Consider the following 20,300-nt stretch of genomic DNA (forward strand, 5'->3'; position numbering starts at 1 on the left):
AGGGAGATCGGGAAGAGAGAGGGAAACTGCATCCGTTGCCACTGTCAGAAAGCAGAGCCGTCAGGGAGGAAAAGAAAGAGAGAACGAGTGCAAGAGAGGAGACACGGAGGGAGCCACTATCGTCGTCCGTTGAGCCGTCATCGTGCCTCGCGGTCGAGTCACCGATTGCCATCACTGTTCTAACACCATGGAGTTGCTGCGTTGCCATCTGTGGGTGAATGTCGAGCTTCAGAGAGAGAGAAAGTGTGCGAAGATGAGAAAGGGAGAGAGGGGTCTGAGGTTGCACCTCCTGCTGCCTTCACTGCTGTTGATGTCGTCCTCCACTGCTGCAATAGTCACCAGTGAGTTGCACCCCATCATTGGAAGTCGTCGTTATGTCAATGTTGCTGTCAGAGGCTGCTGTCACTGATAGAATTCACCGGAGCCGTGCGGGGGTTGCTGTCGTTCCGTTGTCTCGATTCCTTCTTAGTGCAGGCAGTTGTTTTCCTCCAAAAACCCCTTTTATCGCTATTCCGTTATATATTACTCAGTTTTCTGTGGTATTTTTGTGATAGGGTTGAATTACGGTGATTGCATGTCGTGTTTTGATTTGTCGTTTCTGCTGCGAAGGTGAAATGGAGCTGTGATTGTGGCTGCTTTTGCTGCAGGCTGAGAAAAAAAGTTTTGCTACGTAGTTGAGTCGCGATTGAGGTAGGGACAATTTCTTAAACTCAATTTACTATCAAGAATTATTATAAGTCGATAGTAATGCAAAAAAATGTATTTTTATGATTTTCATAATATCTTATGGATTAAATTGAGCTATTATGGATTAATGGAGTTGCTAGTTTGATGGATATTTTGAGTATTTGGGAAGGTTGTATAACCTGGTTAATTGATTTTGTTGAGTTGGTGGTTGTTAAATTGGCCTCTTGATTTACTGGAATGAATTAGGTGTTGATATTTTGTTATGTTGATTTTCTTGATTTGGCGTTGGATATTGAAGTTGGTTGGATTTCGAAATAGTTTGACATTGAAAATGAATTGATAGTTGAAAATCTAAATCTTGTATTTATTTGGGAAATGATTTGGTTTTGAACCTTTTAGAAAGGATTTGAGAAATGTTTGGATGAGACCCGTAAAAGGTGGCAAAGTCCGAGTTTTAGGAGAGGTGCTGTTGAAATTTTTATAAGTATTTAAGAATAACAAATTTCGAGTCTTTAAGAAAAAGTTTCGAGTTTGAAAAGAAGTTAACATTGATTTATTCAATTGAAGAATTCCATTTTGAGGAGTTAAAGTATTTAGAACTTGATTTGGTTCAGAAGAAAGAGATTTTGAGACTTTTAAAAAAATGTCTTAAGCTGTAAATGGTTTTTGATGTAGTTTCGGGTTTTGGTTGATTAAAAACAAGGATTTAACTTGCTTTTTTAAAAAAATGAATTTGGTTTAACTATTTACAAAAAGGATTATATTTCGGGTATTTGGTTGAACGGTAACGAGACTGGTTGTCGCTCCCTTAAAGTTTGGAGACTTCTCCGTGGAATTTAATTTAATAAATCTTGATTTAAGGTAACTTGATCTAATTTAATAACTTATTTTGTCTTGAGTTGATTTAAGGAAAGAATTATAATTTTTTTAAGCATGATTGATTGTGGATATTGTTGATATGTAAGTATGATTGATGTTGTGAGGACGGTAGTATTGTCCCACTTACGGATTTGGCAAGTTGAGGATAAAGGATTTTCTCTCTTGTTGTGGTATGGATGTGAGGAAGGTGGAAAGACAGTCTCTTTCATATTGTTTTTCCCACATCTTTCTCTGGTTGTAAAGTGGAAAGACACACTCCTTTAATGTGGAAAGGCACTCTCCTTCTTGATACCTTTAATGCACCACTATTTTGGGGTACATTTTATGCTTAATTGAGTGGATTTTATCCACTATTCTCACACTTATATAGAATTCGCATGTTTTATATTTTCCTTCCTAATTATATGCTATGATTGAAAATATGCTTCTTTGGCCTTAAAATTGCTAATTATTAATCCTCACTTATTACCATTCGATGCCGTGATATGTGTGTTAAGTGTTTTCAAGCTCTATAGGGCAGGAATGGCTCGGAGGATGGAAAAGAAACATGCAAAAGTGGAAGGAATGTGCGAAAATGAAGTTCCGAGAAACCGGCAGCGACGCACACGCATGGGTGACGCGTACGCATGCCTAGCGCAAAAGACAAGCGATGCGTACGCGTGACTAACGCGTACAATGACAAGGAATTTTGCCAAATGACGCGCACGCGTGACCTACGCGTACGGGTGACCTACGCGTACGCGTGATATGCGCCACGTGCAGAAAGCGCTGGGAGCGATTTCTGGGCTCCTTTTGGCCCAGTTCCAAGCCCGAAAAACACAGAATAGAAGCTGCAGAATGTGGAAAAAATAGGAGGCATTCATTCATTCATCAATTCACATAATTTTAGGTTTTAGATGTAGTTTCTAGAGAGGGAGGCTCTCTCCTCTCTCTTGGTTAGGATTTCAGGTTTAGCTTTTCTTAGTTTGAGAATTCTACTCTACTTTAATTTAGTTTTCTTCTACTCTTAATTGTTCTAGTCCTTTAGTTTACTTATTTCTCTTGTTGGTTCATTTATTTTCCCAATTTAGCTTATAAATTCTTATGTTAGATTTGATTTTATATTTAATGCAATTTGAGGTATTTCATAATTTTTGCTTCTTCTCTTACTTTTGAGTCATTGATAATTGCAATTGGTTGTTTGGATTTAATATTCCTTATTAGTTTTCTATGTTTTTATGTTGTGCCTTCCAAGTGTTTGATAAAATGCTTGGTTGGATTCTAAATTAGATTTCTATATTCTTGGCTTTGGTTGAGTAATTGGAGACTCTTGAGTTATCAAACTCCTTTGTGATTGATAATTGAAAATTGCTGGTTGATTTGGATCCCTCTAAAGCTAGTCTTTCCTTAGGAGTTGACTAGGACTTGAGGAATCAAATTGATTAGTCCACTTGACTTTGCTTCATAGTTAGAGGTTAACAAAGTGGGAGCAATGAATAATTCTCAACACAATTGATAAGAATAACTAGGATAGGACATCTAATTCTCATACCTTGCAAAGAGCTTTTCTAGTTATTAATTTACTTTCTTGCCAAGAGTTTTATTAATTGTTAGTTTATTTTCTTATCCTTTACATTCCTTGTTCAACCTTTTAAAAACCCAAAAAGATACTTTCCCATAACCAATAACAAGAACACTTCCCTGCAATTCCTTGAGAGACGACCCGAGGTTTAAATACTTCGGTTATTAATTTTATTTGGGTTTGTTTTAGTGACAAAAAATTTTTTGTATGAAAGGATTCTTTGTTGGTTTAGAAACTATACTAGCAACGAGAATTTATTTGTGAATTCTTTACTGGCAGAAATCCGTTCATCAAAATGGCGCCGTTGCCGGAGAATTGCAAACGTGTGCCTTATTATTGGTTATTGTAAATATTTGCTTTTTGCTTATTTGTTAGTTTTTGTTAGTTTTAGGACTTTGTTGCTTAATTTTTATTAGTTTTTGTTTTTATTTTCTTTTGTTACCATGAATTCTCACCCCTTTGGCTACGAGTTTGGTTATAATCATGCTGTAGGAAGTGGAAATTACAATGAAGGCTTGCATCAAGGATGGGACAATCAAAGATGGGAGGAGCCACAAGGATCTGATCAACCCTTTTGGCAACAACCACCTCCAATGGACTATCAACAACCATTCTATGATGCATACCAAGACAATGGTTATGCTGGACCTCTCTGTGACAATCAACACCCACCACAATATACCTATGAACCCCCTCCTCAACATAGCTTTGAACCACTATACTCACAAGCACCTTACCACCAAACACCCCCATATGACCCTAACCTATATCCAGCATACCAACCGCCTTATGAGCCTTATGAACCATACTTAGAACCACCCCCATTCCAACACAATTACTCCCAAGAACCACCACCTCAATATACACCATCTCCTTATCCTTATCAAGAAGAACCACCTTCCTATCATGAACCATTCTTCCCATGCGATGAACCCTTCTAACCACCCCAATCTCCAATGAATGAAACCCTTGGTGTACTTCTTCAAGGGCAAGAAAGGATGACTAAGAAGGTACTAGAATTCACGGCTGTCTTGATCGAGGTAGTAAATCGACTAGCCTCCCAATGGTTGGACACTCAAGGAACTCCCATAGCTACATGTAGAGAATCTAATGAAGAGCGTAGCATGAAGGAAACACTAGAAACTCCCGTGGACAATAAGGAATGTGACTTTGTATTGGAACAAGTGGAGGAAGCTGTAATAGTTGAAGAGGAGGAAGTGGTTGAAGATTTAGGAGATGCGGAACCTCCATGGGAAAGTCAAGTCATAGAGCCTCCTTCCAAGACGTTTGAATTTGATGTTGAGGAGGGTGTACAACCTCCAAGGCATATCATGGTTGAAGACTTTGAAGAGGTTGATCAAGAGATGGAGATTAAAGAAGAAGAGGCACAACCTCCCATGCCCTTGGTAAGCAATGAAGAAGAGATTGAATTGGTAGAGAGCTACCAAGAGGAAGAGGTTGAAATTGAAGAAGCTTGCAAAGAAGTGGAAGTTGTCAAGAAAGAACACAAGGGAGTGGAGCTTGCAAGATCATTAGAAACACCTCTCCCAAAGCCATTACCATCCAATACAACAATCAAGTGGGTAAAATTCTTATCCTTAACCTTTACTTTCCCACTTGACTATGGTTTGCTTGAGACGGATGGTCAACTTAGAGCTCTCTGCGGATTGAAGAGTAAGGGGGAATTGTGTGGTGGTTGGAAGCGTCACTCTAGGTTCATGATGGTTGCACACTCAAGGTTCGATAATAATGGTTGGTATAGAACCAAAGTGAATGGGTCCAGGAGGATGTATGGGTGCTTACACGAGAATTTCAAGGCTAAACCACCCGGATGGAATCATGATGATCAACTTACAGACGGGTGTCGAAACAAGATTTGGGATCCGGGCATACAAGAGGATCAACTTTGGGAGATCAAAGCTTGTGGAGAACTTCATCAAAGCTTGGTGAATTCACTTGGAGATGTTGAAGCTTATTGGAAGTCCAAGCGTTGGTGGCATTTTCAAGATGAGTTCAAGCACAAGCCACCATAACAAGGAGCTCACCAAATGTCCAACTTAAGGACTTTAACTAAAAGTGCTAGGTGGGAGACAACCCACCATGGTATGATCTTTCATTTTTATTCTTAGTTTTATTTTATTAGTGTTCATTCATAATTTCTGCATAATCATCTGCATTCTGTATTTTGCATTCTGCATATAAAAAAAGGGTGCAACCCACGCGTGCGCGTAGGCCAGGTGTGGGCGTCGATTCCCAATTTTGCTATCCCATCCAACGAACAGGAAGTTGTGATGGAATCGTGCGGCTAGTGTGCTCTGCACACACTTTGACCCACGCATACGCGTCTAGCACGCGTACGCGTCAAGCACGCGCACGCGTGGACATGGCAATCGGCGTAAATGGGTGTTTGACCCGAGAGTTGTGCTGCCTTCGCACTGGAACTGTGCTAGAGGCACAAAATCACCCCACGCGTACACGTCCCTGACGCGTGTGCGTTCTTTTGCTTTCAGACCACCCACGCGTATGCGTGGGCGACGCTTATGCATCGCATGGCCAACTCAGTTTCACGCGTACGCGTGATGCCCCCGCACGCGTCGCTTCCTGTTTTTCATTCCTTTCTCCTTTCTTCTATCATTTCTACTTCTTTCTTCCTCCTTTCTTACCTTCTTCTTCTTCTTCATCTCTTTGACTTCTCATCCTTGTTCTCTTTCATTTTCTTTTACATACTGCACTTGCATACTTTTTTTTCATTGCATTTTAATTTTATTCTTATTTTTATCTCCTTTTCTAATTTCCTATTTTACCATTGGTGTTAAATTTTCTTATTCAACTGTTGCATCTTTTCTGGTATTATTTTGGTGCTTAGTGACTTGTTTTCCATTGTTGGATAATATTATTTAAATCAATGTTGATCTTTTCTGATACTTGTATTCCTTTGCATTGACATGCACTTACACTGTCTTTCATTACCCACACTCTCTCCCCTATTGTTGCAATTTTTGCACTATTGATATGCCATTTGCTTCTACTGTTTTCTCACTTGCATGTTGTAGCTACAATATAATTGAGACCCTCATTATTTGGCATTAACCAATCATATTTTATCTGTTTTCTATCTTTGTTTTTGGGCTACTTTTCTTCCTTTTTCTCTTCTTTCAGGATGGCCACCAGGAAGGAAACCGGAAGTCATTTACATAGGGTAACAGACAAGTCCATCTGCATAATTTTTGGAGAAAAGCATCAGTTGTAGCAACCTATCCACTTGCACATCTCAGCATGCACCAAGGACGGTGCAATCTTTAAGTGTGGGGAGGTCGATACCAACTTCCGTGGGTTAGTCACTTCCTATTTCAACACCAATATTTAATTCTTCCTTGTTAGTTGTTGCATTTGCATGTTTGATTGCATGTTTGTTTGATTTTGTGAATATTTTACCACTGCTTGGTTAAAAGGAATGAGTTTCCTTTCAAGACCCTTTTTATAGCATTTCACTAATTTAAATTAAAACTTTTTTGTTAAACTTGTTTGAAAATTTTAATTTAGAACATGATTTTTGAGCTAAGAACACATAACCTGTGAGACTTTGAGCTTAATTATATGGTTACATTATTTAACCATAATATTTTTATTCTTGTGTGTTTTCTTCCCTATGATTGCAATCTATGTTTTGTTCCATTCTATATGTCCATTGTTTAGTGTATTTGCATGCGTACATATGATTGATGCCATCATTTGTTATTAGCTCTCACATCCCAAATAGCCTATCCTTTCAATCACCTTTGTTAGCCACCTTGAGCCTTTTAATCCCCATTTGTTCTATATTTTACCACATCACTAGTTTTAAGAGAAAAAAACAATTAATTACCCCAATTGAATCTTTGGTTAGCTTAAGATAGAAATTGTGTGTCAATTAAGTGTGGGGAACTGTGGGAACTTGGGTTGATGAAAGTGTACAGTGTTCTATTGACAAAATATTGAGAATTTGGGTACCTACTCATGTGAGACCAGAAAAATAAAAAAAATCCATGTGCATTGATATGTTATGTTTACTTTTATATTTTTAATAAAAAAATATTCAAATAAGTAAATAGATAAATAAATAAGGGGACAAAATTATCCAATGCTAAGTTTAATAAAAGATCAATGCATATGTGATAAAATTAAAGAAAATTTGATGCATGAGTATGTGAAATATGCAAAAGTGGGAATTTTGGGTAGCTAGGCATGAATTAGAAATACATAGAGAGTGTGTGTGTTAGGTGAGAACTTAGGCTAGTCAAAGATTCATATTACAGCTCACTTGGCCATACATATATCCTCACCCTTACCTTAGCCCCATTACAACCTTGAAAAGACCTCATGATGTTTGCATTGGTACATTAAATATTTGTTGATGGGTTAGATGAAGAACAAAGTTTTAGAAAGCATGGCTAGAGAAGAGTAGAGTGGATTGACCTTAGACACTTGAGCGATTAGAGTGCATATACACTTCCAGTGAGGGTTCAATGCTTGATTCTATATTCCCTGCTTTCATGAGCTATCTTCCTACAAGTTTACTTGTCTTTTATTGTGTGATTTGAATTAGTAGAATCTGATCTATGTTTGTCTTGGAGAATTTGTTTACTTTTGACCAAGTAGGTAGAAGTATTTTTGCATTTAGTTGCATTCATATAGATAGGTTGCATTTCATAATTTTTACCATTTCCTCTTCACTGCTTTTTAGCTTCTCCTGAGCTTAGCATGAGAACATGCTAATATTTAAGTGTGGGGAGATTTGATGCACCACTATTTCGTGGTACATTTTGTGCTTAATTGAGTGAATTTTATCCACTATTCTTACACTTATTTATAGAATTCGCATGTTTTACATTTTCCTTCCTAATTCTATGCTATGATTGAAAAAAATGCTTCTTTGGCCTTAAAATTGCTAATTATTAACTCTCTCTTATTACCATTCGATGCCGTGATACGTGTGTTAAGTGTTTTCAAGATCTATAGGGCAGGAATGGCTCGGAGGATGGAAAGGAAACATGCAAAAGTGGAAAGAACGTGCGAAAATGAGGTTTTGAGAAACTGGCAGCGACACGCACGCATGGGTGATGCGTACGCGTGCCTAGCGCAAAAGACGAGCGACGCGTACGTGTGACTAACGCGTACGTGTGACTAACGCGTACGCGTGACAAGGGATTTCACCAAATGACGCGCACGCGTGACCTACGCGCGCGTGACATGCGCCATCTGCAAAAATTTGCAAAAAGCATTGGGAGCGATTTTTGGGCTCCTTTTGGCCCAGTTCCAAGCCCGAAAAACACATAATAGAAGCTGCAGAATGGGGGAAACATAGGAGGCATTCATTCATTCATCAATTCACATAATTTTAGGTTTTAGATGTAGTTTCTAGAGAGGGAGGCTCTCTCCTCTCTCTAGGTTAGGATTTTAGGTTTAGCTTTTCTTAGTTTGAGAATTCTACTCTACTTTAATTTAGTTTTCTTCTACTCTTAATTGTTCTAGTCCTTTAGTTTACTTATTTCTCTTGTTGGTTCATTTATTTTTCCAATTTAACTTATGAATTCTTATGTTAGATTTGATTTTATATTTAATGCAATTTGAGGTATTTCATAATTTTTGCTTCTTCTCTTACTTTTGAGTCATTGATAATTGCAATTGGTTGTTTGGATTTAATATTCCTTACTAGTTTTCTATATTTTTATGTTGTGCCTTCCAAGTGTTTGATAAAATGCTTGGTTGGATTCTAAATTAGATTTCTATATTCTTGGCTTTGGTTGAGTAATTGGAGACTCTTGAGTTATCAAACTCCTTTGTGATTGATAATTGAAAATTGCTGGTTGATTTGGATCCCTCTAAAGCTAGTCTTTCCTTAGGAGTTGACTAGGACTTGAGGAGTCAAATTGATTAGTCCACTTGACTTTCCTTCATAGTTAGAGGTTAACTAAGTGGGAGCAATGAATAATTCTCAACACAATTGATAAGGATAACTATGATAGGATGTCTAATTCTCATACCTTGCCAAGAGCTTTTCTAGTTATTAATTTACTTTCTTGCCAAGAGTTTTATTAATTGTTTGTTTATTTTCTTGTCATTTACATTCCTTGTTCAACCTTTTAAAAATCCAAAAAGATACTTTCCCATAACCAATAACAAGAACACTTCCCTGTAATTCCTTGAGAGACGACCCGAGGTTTAAATACTTCGGTTATTAATTTTATTTGGGTTTGTTTTAGTGACAAACAATTTTTTGTATGAAAGGATTCTTTGTTGGTTTAGGAACTATACTAGCAACGAGAATTTATTTGTGAATTCTTTACCGACAGAAATCCGTTCATCAACCTCCAAGAGAAGATGGAAAGGCACTCTTCTTCATTTATGATCCTCCTGGGGATGCACAACCTAGAGACAATGTCCGGGTTAGCTACCGGATGTGTCGAGCTCTGGCGATTCAACTGACACGTGAGCTCACGGCCAGTAGGACAAGCATTCATCATGTTGCATTTGTTTGCTTTGTTTGGGTGTGCTTAAGTGTTTTGGTTTGCCTATTTAATGAATTTTTTTAATTGGTAACTGTGATACTTGTGGTAATTGTTCTTTAAATGTGCTTGCCTTGAATTTGTTTGTATTTGTGATTGATTCTGTTTTAGGATTGAGTTTTGATGGTGAATTTTTTTTAATTTGGGCCACGGGCTGTGGTGATATAATTTGGGCTGGAGGCCGAGTTGATCTAATTTGAGCCAAAGGCTGTGATTGGTTGGACCAATGGTAAGTTTTGATTTAAAATAGTTTCTTGGTAAATGGTAAAATGTATGGAATATTATTTTGCGTGAAATTTTTATAAGAAAAATACGAGTTTTACATTTGGACTATGAACTGACGAATCACTGCGATTGAAAATAGTTTTATTTAAAATATCTTCTTATAACAATTCTTAAAAATCCTCTACTGAGAACTAGCGAGGATGATGTTCTCCCCCCTAAAGACTTCTCTTTTTAGGACGAAGGACGAAGCTTGCAGAGTTTTTGTTAAGTTTTTGGATATGCTGATTGGTGCGCGTGTACGCAAAACCCATACTATTTTGTACAATAGCAGTAGTACCAGCAAGTGCACTGGGTCGTCCAAGTAATACCTGAGCAAATCAGGGTCGATCCCACGAGGATTGTGGCTTGAAGCAAGCTATGGTTGTCTTGCAGGTCTTAGTTAGGCAGAATCGGAAGGTTTTTGGGTATTAAGTGGAAGTAAGGATTGGAATATCAAACATTTGGATGTTAAGTTTAAATAAGGATAGGAATAGAGTTGAGAGTCGGAGTTGCTTTGTCTTTCTGAAGTAACTCTGATACTATAATCTTCTTTGCTTGTGAATGATCTTCTTCTATGGCAGGCTGTAAGTGATCAAAGCCATGCCAGTGGTCCTTGATCTCTTCTGCTACTGGTTAAACACGGCTGTGGCCTTTGGCCGTGGTTACTCAATCTGACGGAGGGTGAAGCGCATAGCAATCCATTCTCGTGGCGATCCTACTCAAAACTCCACAGACAAGGTAGAATCTTTCAAATTAGAGAATGCTGCTTCTTGGATCTAGCCTATACCACGGAGACCTAAATCTCCCCAGAGATCGGCTGAACTGGTGTCTCGAGAAGTCCCCAATGAAATCGTGGATTAACCGTCTGAGAGATGTAAATCCATAGTTGTTGGCTCGTGCTTTTCTTCCAGGTACTCACACGAACCCAAGTAAACGCAGGTGTTTGTCAGGCACGTTCGTCTTAATGTGATGAACATAGCCAATTTGTCAAATCGTTCTGTTCATCACAATGAAGATCGGAAGATACATCTTAGAAAAAGAAGAAATAGTACTTTTATTAATTCATAGGACTCAGCAGGGCTCCTCCCCTCAACCTAGGAGGTTTAGAAACTCATACTGAAGGTAAAAACAATGGTGAAAAACGAAAATAATGGGAAAAGTGATGATGATGATCTAAATTACATGAACATAACCCCTATAAATACTAAACAAATGACTAGTAAGGGTAAAGCAATCTATTTAGTGCTAAAATCCACTTATGAGGCCCACTTGGTGAGTGTTTGGGCGTAATGATTCCTCTGGCATTACGGCCTTTACCACAACGATGCTGTCCATAGATCAAATTATTTCGTGGATTGGATTTGACTTGACTGTCTACGGCTCTATTGCGTGTGCTCGGGGTAGAAGTTTTGTATAAATGTATTCAATTTTCCAATTTGAATATAAGATTTTTGAATATAATATTCATTATATTATATTATATTATATATTAGTATTAGTAGATATTATTCCATTTTCTTCTAACTTTTCATTAATGAGCTTTAATGAGATCCACGTGCTATGAGGCTCCTTGGGCATGGAATGCCAGCTAGGGGGTCCTCTTTGGGCCTTTGGACGCTGGGCGCTCTTTGGGTGCTGGACGCATGGAAGGGGGCAGAAAGCTGGCGTTGGACAACAGTTTTAGGCCTTCTAATACGAAGCAAAGTATAGACTATTATATATTGATGAAAAGCTCTGGAAGTCAGATTTCCATAGCCATTAAGAACACTCCATTTAGACTTCTGTAGCTCTATAAAAGCTCTTCCGAACGCAAGCAGGTCAGATCCGGACAGCATCTGCAGTGCTTTCTTTATCTCTGAATCAGACTTTTGCTGCAGCTCCTCAATTTCAGCCAGAAAATACATGAAATTGCCCAAAAACACAAAAGCTCATAGTAAAATCCAAAAATGTGATTTTAACACTAAAACCTATAAAAACTTAATAAAAACTAAACAAAAACTACTAAAAACTATATGAAAGTGATGCCAAAAAGCGCTTGTCCCCATGCAACTAAAAACACAGTAAGATACAAAAGAAAATTAAGATACAATAAATTTCTATATTTCAAATGAAGCATAGTTAAAATCAGATGAGCGGGACTTAGTAGCTTTTTGCTTCTGAATAGTTTTGGCATCTCACTATCCATTGAAACTCAGAGATGTTGGCATCTTTAGGAACTTAGAGTCCAGATGGTATTATTGACACTCTTAGTTAAGCTTATTTTGATTCTTGAACACAACTTTTTGAGTCTTGGCCGTGACCCTAAGCACTCTGTTTTCCAATATTACCAACGAATACATTCATGCCAAAGACACTTTACCTGGGTGAACCTTTTCAGATTGTGACTCAGCTTTGCTAGAGTCCCCAGATAGAGGTATCCAGAGTTCTTAAGCACACTCTTCTTGCTTTGGACCATGACTTTAACCGCTCAGTCTCAAGCTTTTCACTTGACACCTTCATGCCACAAGCACATGGTTAGGGACAGTGGTTTAGCCGCTTAGGCTAGGATTTTATTCCTTTTGGCCCACCTAACCATTGATGCTCAAAGCCTTGGGCCCTTTTACCCTTGTCTTTTGGTTTTAAGAGCTATTGGCTTTTTCAATCTTCCCTCATTTTCCTGCATTTTTGGGCAGTAATGGATTTTTCTTTTTATTCTTTTCTTTTTTGCCAATTGCTTTCTTGCATGCATAATAATTTTTTTTCTTTTGCAACATGCTTTTTCTTTTGCTTTTTGTTGCTTCTTGCTTCAAGAATCAATTTTCAAATTTTTCAGATTATCAATAATATTTTTCCTTTTTCCTTATTCTTTCAAGAGCCAATATTCATAAATTTCAACTTCAAATATGCAATGTTTATTTCATTCTTCAGAAAATAAAAGTAAATGACACCACATCAAACTAATTAAACTATTCTTATTTTAAACTTGAAATTCATGCATCTCTCAATTCTTTTCAAATAAAATTTTTTTATTTAAGCAAGGTGAGAGATATATGGAACATTTTACAACTTTTTAAGACATCAATGCAAATGATCATGCAACTAAGACAAGAGAACAGATAAATAAACAGACAGAAAATAGAAAAGGAAAGGAGTAAAAGAGAACGAATCCACCTGAATGATGGTGGACAGTGCTCCTCCTTGAGGATCCCATGTAGTGCTTGATCTCTTCTATGTCACTCCTTTGTCTTTGTTGAGGCGGCTACACAAGCTTATGTGCATGCTCTCTAGTTTGCTCCATCCTCTTCTTCTATACTTAAGAGTGGTAAAAGTCACAATGCAAAGCTTTTGCAACACCAAACTTAAGAGTTTTGCTCGTCCTCGAGCAAATATGATCAATGAGGAAGAAAGTGGGGTAGGTGGAGCTTCTGTGGGACCTCTTGGTCCTGAGAGGCTAGGGAATTCCAGATTCCCTGCTTCTCTACATTGGCGTTTGAATGCCTAGGGGCTGCTCCCTGGATGGCGTGCAATGCCAGCAATGCTCCCCTCTTAGGGCGTTGAATGCCCAGTGAGGGCTTCCTCACTAGCGTTCAATGACATGGCAAGTGCCAAGGATGTATTGGTAAAGATTCTCTTCAAGAAAACCGCGTTGTAAGTATAGCTCTACCAACAACAATCCTCGGGGGTCAAATTTAGAAGAGGGATTTGGTTGTCACAAGTTCAACCCCAATAGAAATAACCGAAGTATTCAAACCTCGGGTCGTCTCACAAGGAATGGGCAATCATGTGCTTCAACATTGGTTAGAAATCTGGGGTTGTGAGTTATAAGCATGAAGATAAATGGGAATCTTAATAAACAAGTAATCTTAAAATGCAACAATTAATTCAATCAACTAAGCAAAACATAAGCACCTTAAATGAATAAACAACATTCCACTTAATTCTATTGTAACCCAAATAAGAAACTACAACTAAAGCAATTGGTTGAGAAAGTTGATTTTCAAGTATGAATAATGAAGGTAACCCTTGGCTAGGCTCGGGAATTGGGATCGCCATCCTTGTCTAACAACTATACCTTGACAATTATAAGGAACCAAGCTCATTAAGTCTACCCTCAATGTCTTAAGTACGTGATATCTACTCCTAGACTTGAAGTACGTCAAATGGCCCTGATCACATCAACCCATAAGTCCCAACCTACCTACTAATTAAATTAGTAGTGGGTTGGCGTCAATGAGTATCAAATTGACCACCTAGGGCTCCCAAATCATCAAATCCATTAGACCCAATGACTCAAGTTTACCCAATTCCCTTGACCTAGGCCAAGAGTGAAAAAGACTACTCCATAATCAAAGTAAACAATTCATCAAATACTTGGTAAGCACTAACAAAAGGCATGTTCAAAATAGCAATTAAATTGATATCTACAAATACCCACTAACAATTATCACCATGTAATCATCCAGACAACAAAGCTAAGTATAGAAATCATCAATGTAACATCAACAAGTCAAGATTCACAACATTCATGAAATGGGTATAAAATGAGAATTGACAAGAATTCATAAACTATCACAAGATATAAGCAAAATTGTAACAAGAAATTCAAATTGAACAATTAAAACTAGTAATTAACAAGATCCAAGTCACAAATCAACAAGGAAAGATCAAATTAAAACTAGGTCTAGAGAGGAACAAGGGTTTCTCCCTCTATAACAACAAAGAACCTAAAACTAGCTAAAAATTATGTCCTAGTGTAAAATGAGTGATCCCCCCTTTTCCCCTAGCATCCTTGGGCCTTTTTCCATGCAGAAACAGCTTGAAATTGGGCCTAATGAGCCTCAGAAATCGCCAGGCACAATTTCCTTTAATGAGGTCACGTGCAGCCTTCCACGCGTGCGCGCCATGCGTGCGCGCGCGCCGATTTCTCTTGCGATCTACGCGTGCGCGCCAAGTGCGCGTGCGCGTTGATAAGAATCTCCTGATTCGCGCGGATGCGTTTATCCTTGCGCGCCGCTTCCAGCCAATCCCATCCATGCGTGCGCGTGGAGTGCACGAGCACGCCGATGCTGCTTTTCCCAAGATCTCAATTCTTCATGTTCCTCCCCTTTGTACATGCTTTCTCCCTCTCTTCTAAGTCATTCCTACCGTATAATTCCTAAAATTACTCAACAAATACATCACGGCATCGAATAGCAATAGAAGAGGATTAAAATATGGCAATTTTAAGGCAAAATAAGCATGTTTTACATCATAGAGCAATATTGGAAAGTGAACACAAAACCATGCATTTCTTGCGAATAAGTGTGAGAAATATTGATAAAATCCCTCAAAATAAGCACAAGATAAACTACAAAATTAGGGTTTATCAAATCTCCCAACACTTAAACCAAGCATGTCCTCATGCTTAAAATAAAAAGACCAAAGATCATGGTGAGAAATGGTTTATGAAATGCAAACTACCTAAGTGGATGCATGCAACTAATGTAAAATCATCTATATACTTGGTAAAGAGTAAATCTATCCTTCAAGAATACATGTGAGCATATAGGGTGAAAATAGTATGCAATTCATGAATCCTACCAAATTGAATATCACTAAAGATTGCATATGACTTGCTGAACGAACGCTTGTGAAAGCCGGGAACAAGCATTGAGCATCGAACCCTCACCGGAAGTGTATCCGCTCTATTCGCTCAAGTGTCTAGGGTTCGTCACTCAATCTCCTCCTAATCATGCTTTCCAAGATTTGTCTTTCATCTAACAATCATCAATTACTTAATGCATGCTTACAAGTATCATGAGGTCTTATTCATGGGTTGTAACGGGGCTAGGGTGAAGGTAAGGATGTATATGGCCAAGTGGGTTCAAAATTTGAGTCCTTGATCAATCTAGGATCCACTAAACACATAGAACAACCTATACAACTACAATACATTCCTAGCTACCCTTGAATTTTACCCTTTTTGCATACTCATGCATTCTTTTCAATTCACACCCATATGCATTGTTTTTATTACCTTATCTCGGGGCGTCTTTGTCCCCTTTCATTGCTTTCTTTCTTCTTTTTTTTTATTTTTTATTTTTTATTTTTTTTATTTTTTATTTTTTAAGCATCCTCCTTTCTTGGGGTTTCTTTGTAAACCCAAGCGTCAATGCATACAGTTTAATCATCCGCCACATGAGCATGTTCCCAAAATCCTAGAATTTTTCAATTGCACTACAATTACATACCTACATATCTACCCGAATTTCCCAAGTATACCCTCCTAATTGAATGCTACACATCCTAACTTACCTAAGCCAATCAAGGATTCAAATTCAGGGACATTCATAGTTTTTCACTTAGGGTTGTTGATGTGCTCTATTTAAGAACAAAAGGGTTTATCAAAAGCTCAAAATTGGTTAGCAATGGTAGATATAAGGGTTAAGGCTATTTGGGAGAAGTGACTATTGAATTGATGGCCTCAATCATGTAAATGCATTCATACGCAAAGCAATGGACATATAGAATCAGACAAAGCAAGGATCACAGTCATAGAGAGGGAGATATGCACACAAGAATGGAAATAATGGTTAAAAGATGTAACCATGCAATAGCCTCAAAACTTTTGTGCTTGTGTCCTTAACTCAATCACTATGTTCCAAAATACATTCTTAAAGCAAGTTTATTGCAAAAATTTTCAGAAATTTTGGTAGGTCACCCAGAACACAGTTTCTTGAAAAGAAAGTTATTGTTTTGACCAAGTAACTCTATAGAAACTAACTATCATGAAAAGAGTATTTACAAGCAAGACTAACTACACATGCAATATATAAAAAGAAAAATAAATCCATGGGTATGGAGGGGAAGAGAACGTTACCCATGGAGATCGGTTGGACGACCTCCCCACACTTTAGAAATTAGCACGATCCTCCGTGCTACGAATAATACGCAAGGGACAGTCGGGAGCGGAGCCTTCTCTATTCCCTTCATCAGAGCTCCCATCACTCGAGTCTGAGGTGGATGTGAATATTTTGGGTTCCTCCATGCTAGGGGTAACAAAACCCAGAAGCGTCTTGATGTAAGTATATCGGCGGTGGTTGCGCCGCTCATATCTATCAAGCTTCCGGTAAAGATCTTCTATCTTTGATGTGTGGATCTCAGTGGTGGTGATGATGAGCTAGAAGGAAAAAGAAGTGGCGGGGCCATGTCGAGGCTTGGTTTGTTCATGGGAAGGTGTAGGTATTTTCCGCTTGGGACCACATTGCCCTTAGCCGGAACCATAATCTTCTTATCCTTGGCTTCCCAAGAAACACCCGCAGCAGCAACTAAGTCAGACACCAATGCTGGAAATGGCAAATTACCCCGGTCATGAACTTGACTTATCGCTTGCTTGACAAGAGGCGGAATGTTCACCGGCTTCTCCGTGAGAACACACCAAACAAGCAAGGCAAGGTCCGCCGTGATGGACGACTTGTGGGTGCTAGGCAGCACATAGTGAGATAGGATTTGGGCCCAAGCTCTAGCTTCCACAGTGAGGAAGCGAGCGTCAATGCTCTTGGGCCTCATCCGGAGTTGACCATGGATCCAAAATCCTTCTGGTTCAGCAATAACTCGGAGAATCGAGTCCTAGTTGAATCCATACTTCTCACGCTGACGTAAGACTTCTTGGTAGCCATCCATGTCACTTGGCACTGGTATGACATTGATCACTTGCTGGATAGCCTCTTCTGAAACTGAGACTTGCTTCCGGCGCATGTACACCGATTGAAGAGAGGGAAGATGGTAGTTGGTATAGAGTTCTTCCACCCAAAAGAGGTTGATTTCTCTTGGTTTTCGCAAAAGAAACTGCCATCCTCGCTGTTCAATGTGGGGCAAAATATAAGGAGCAACCTTGTCCGACTGAGCGAGTAGATGCTCGGGGTGATAGTTCCTTACCGCTATGGAGGGGAACATAAGTTCACAGAAGCGGTTAGGGAACCTTGAAGAATCTTTCGCCGGTTTGCTCTTGTCATTCGCATCAATAGGAGCGGATGTCTTTCCTTTCTTAGATGAGGGTTTGGCTCCTACTGAAGAATGCACCTTAGAATTTGATTTTTGGGGTGCCCTCTTTGCGGCCGGTTTCATTGGAGCTATCCCCTTGCCTTTCTTGGTGGCCATCCTAAAAAGGGAGAGAAAGAAGGAAAACATTAAACCCAAGAATCAATTTGACAGAAGACATGCAAGTGAATTGTAATGCCCGTAGTAGATGTAAAATCAAGGGTCATAACACTTGGCATGGGATGCAAGAGGGAGTAATGCATGCAATGGCATGAGAAGAGTAGTCTCAAGCATCCATAATAAAAAGCAAGTCATGTTCAATGATATCTAATTGGCAAGTATCAACTCTAAGCACACAAGTTAGACTTAATGCATTCAAGAGAAAGCAAGTGAATGAAGAAGGAGCACCAAATGGGGAAATATATGGCTAATTTGAGCCAAAATGGTATATGTGCATTTTCTCGAACACTTAGCGTGCACAAATCAAGCAATGAGCAATTATGAAATACTAAACCAATTCAAAGCCCAAAATGAAACATCAATCATCACATAGACATCACATAATGGCAAAGGTTAGAGAAAGAATGATAAAAGATCTAGTAATGCAAATTAAGCTCAAACTCAACATCCATGGAGAAATAAAGAAAAGAAAAGGAAAATAAGCAAACAAAAAGCAAGAAACATCGTCATGCAAGTAAAAGACAGACTAAAGTAAAGCAATAAGAAGTAACTAACTAAAAGAAATAAGGTAAGGGAAAATGGAAGTAAAGGAAAAGAAGAAACAAAACCTCGATGAAGGAACAAAGTTGAACCTTCTTTTGTGAGGGTGAGAGGGAAGATAGGAGAAGTGTAGTGCTACCGGAAAAGAGTAGTTGTCACCGGTGAGTATCCAGAGACAATGGCGGTGGATTGTGAAAGAAGAAGAAGAGAAGGAAAATGATGGATTGAGAAGAGAAAGAAACTAAAGAAGAGAAGGGGTTGAGAGAAAGGAAAACAGGGCAAGGCGCGAAGGCCTTAAATTGACTCGCGCAACCGGCGCGCGTGCGCAAGGTGCGCTGGCGCGTCTGTGAGAGTGCTAGCAGATCGCGCGGGCGCGTCAGTGGCGCGCGCGCACAAGAGAGGTTGTGTCTCAGGCATAAAGGTGGCACAAAGTTAGCACAAGTCTCTGGTTTTTGTACCAGAGTGAGTCAGTGAGGTAGGCGCGCTGGCGCGCACCCTGCGCGGATGCGTGCTTGAGGTGTTTTGCCACTGGTGCGGACGCACACTACGTGCGGACGCGTGGGTTTTGGCACAAGGTTGGCCCAATTGTAGCACAACTCTCTGGTTTTTGTACCAGAGAAGTCATATTTGCCATTGGCGCACGCGCACCGTGCGCTAGCGCGTCGATGGTTAAATTGGCAGAGTGCACACAGGCGGCATGTACGCGGACGCGTGAGTGTCCGGCGCGAGTTGGACACGAAGTGGGCATAACTCTCGGGTATTTGGCCTAAAAGTGGGGATTTGCTACCGGCGCGCGCGCGCACTGTGCGCTGGCGCGTCGGTGCCCTTTTTCAAAGAACAAATTTTTGTTTTCTTCACTTTTGCACACCCAATCTACAAGAAAATTCTTCCTACCCAATAAAATCAGCAAAACTAACATTCCTATGCACTCAATCAATCATCAAAAGATCCTAAAATTCACAAGAAACTAAAAGTACTAAGAAGATTGTATAAACAAGGAAGATCTTACCATGGTGGGGTGCCTCCCACCAAGCACTTTTCTTTAACGTCCTTAAGTTGGACGGTCCTTTTCTTAAGCTTCCTCTCTTCTTGGTGCATCCTCCAATATGTACACCTCTAGCTCTCTTGGAGGCTTGCAACCATGATACTTCTTCACTCTATGTCCGTTCACCTTGAAAGTCACTTCACTTTTGGGATCAAACAATTCCACCACTCCGTAGGGCTTTATCTCCTTCACCTTGAAAGGTCCTTCCCATCTAGAGCGGAGCTTGCCAGGCATAAATCGGAGCCCTGAGTTGTAGAGGAGGACTTCATCTCCTTCTTGAAAGTCCTTCTTCCGAATGTGATGGTCATGGAATGCTTTAGTCTTTTCCTTGTAGATTTGGGCATTCTCATATGACTCATTCCTCAAGCATTCAAGCTCCTCTAATTGTAGCTTCCTAGCTTCACCCGCCTTGGCTAGATCCATGTTGCACTGCTTTACCGCCCAATAGGCTCGATGCTCAATCTCCACCGGAAGGTGGCATGCCTTACCATAGACGATCCGGAAAGGGCTCATCCCTATCAGAGTCTTATAGGCCGTTCTATATGCCCATAATGCATCTCCTAACCGGAGGCTCCAATCCTTTCTTTGTAGATTGACCACT

This window comes from Arachis ipaensis, chromosome B3, assembly GCF_059453495.1.
Source record: "Arachis ipaensis isolate K30076 ecotype BB chromosome B3, ASM5945349v1, whole genome shotgun sequence".
NCBI classification, from domain to species: Eukaryota; Viridiplantae; Streptophyta; class Magnoliopsida; order Fabales; family Fabaceae; genus Arachis; species Arachis ipaensis.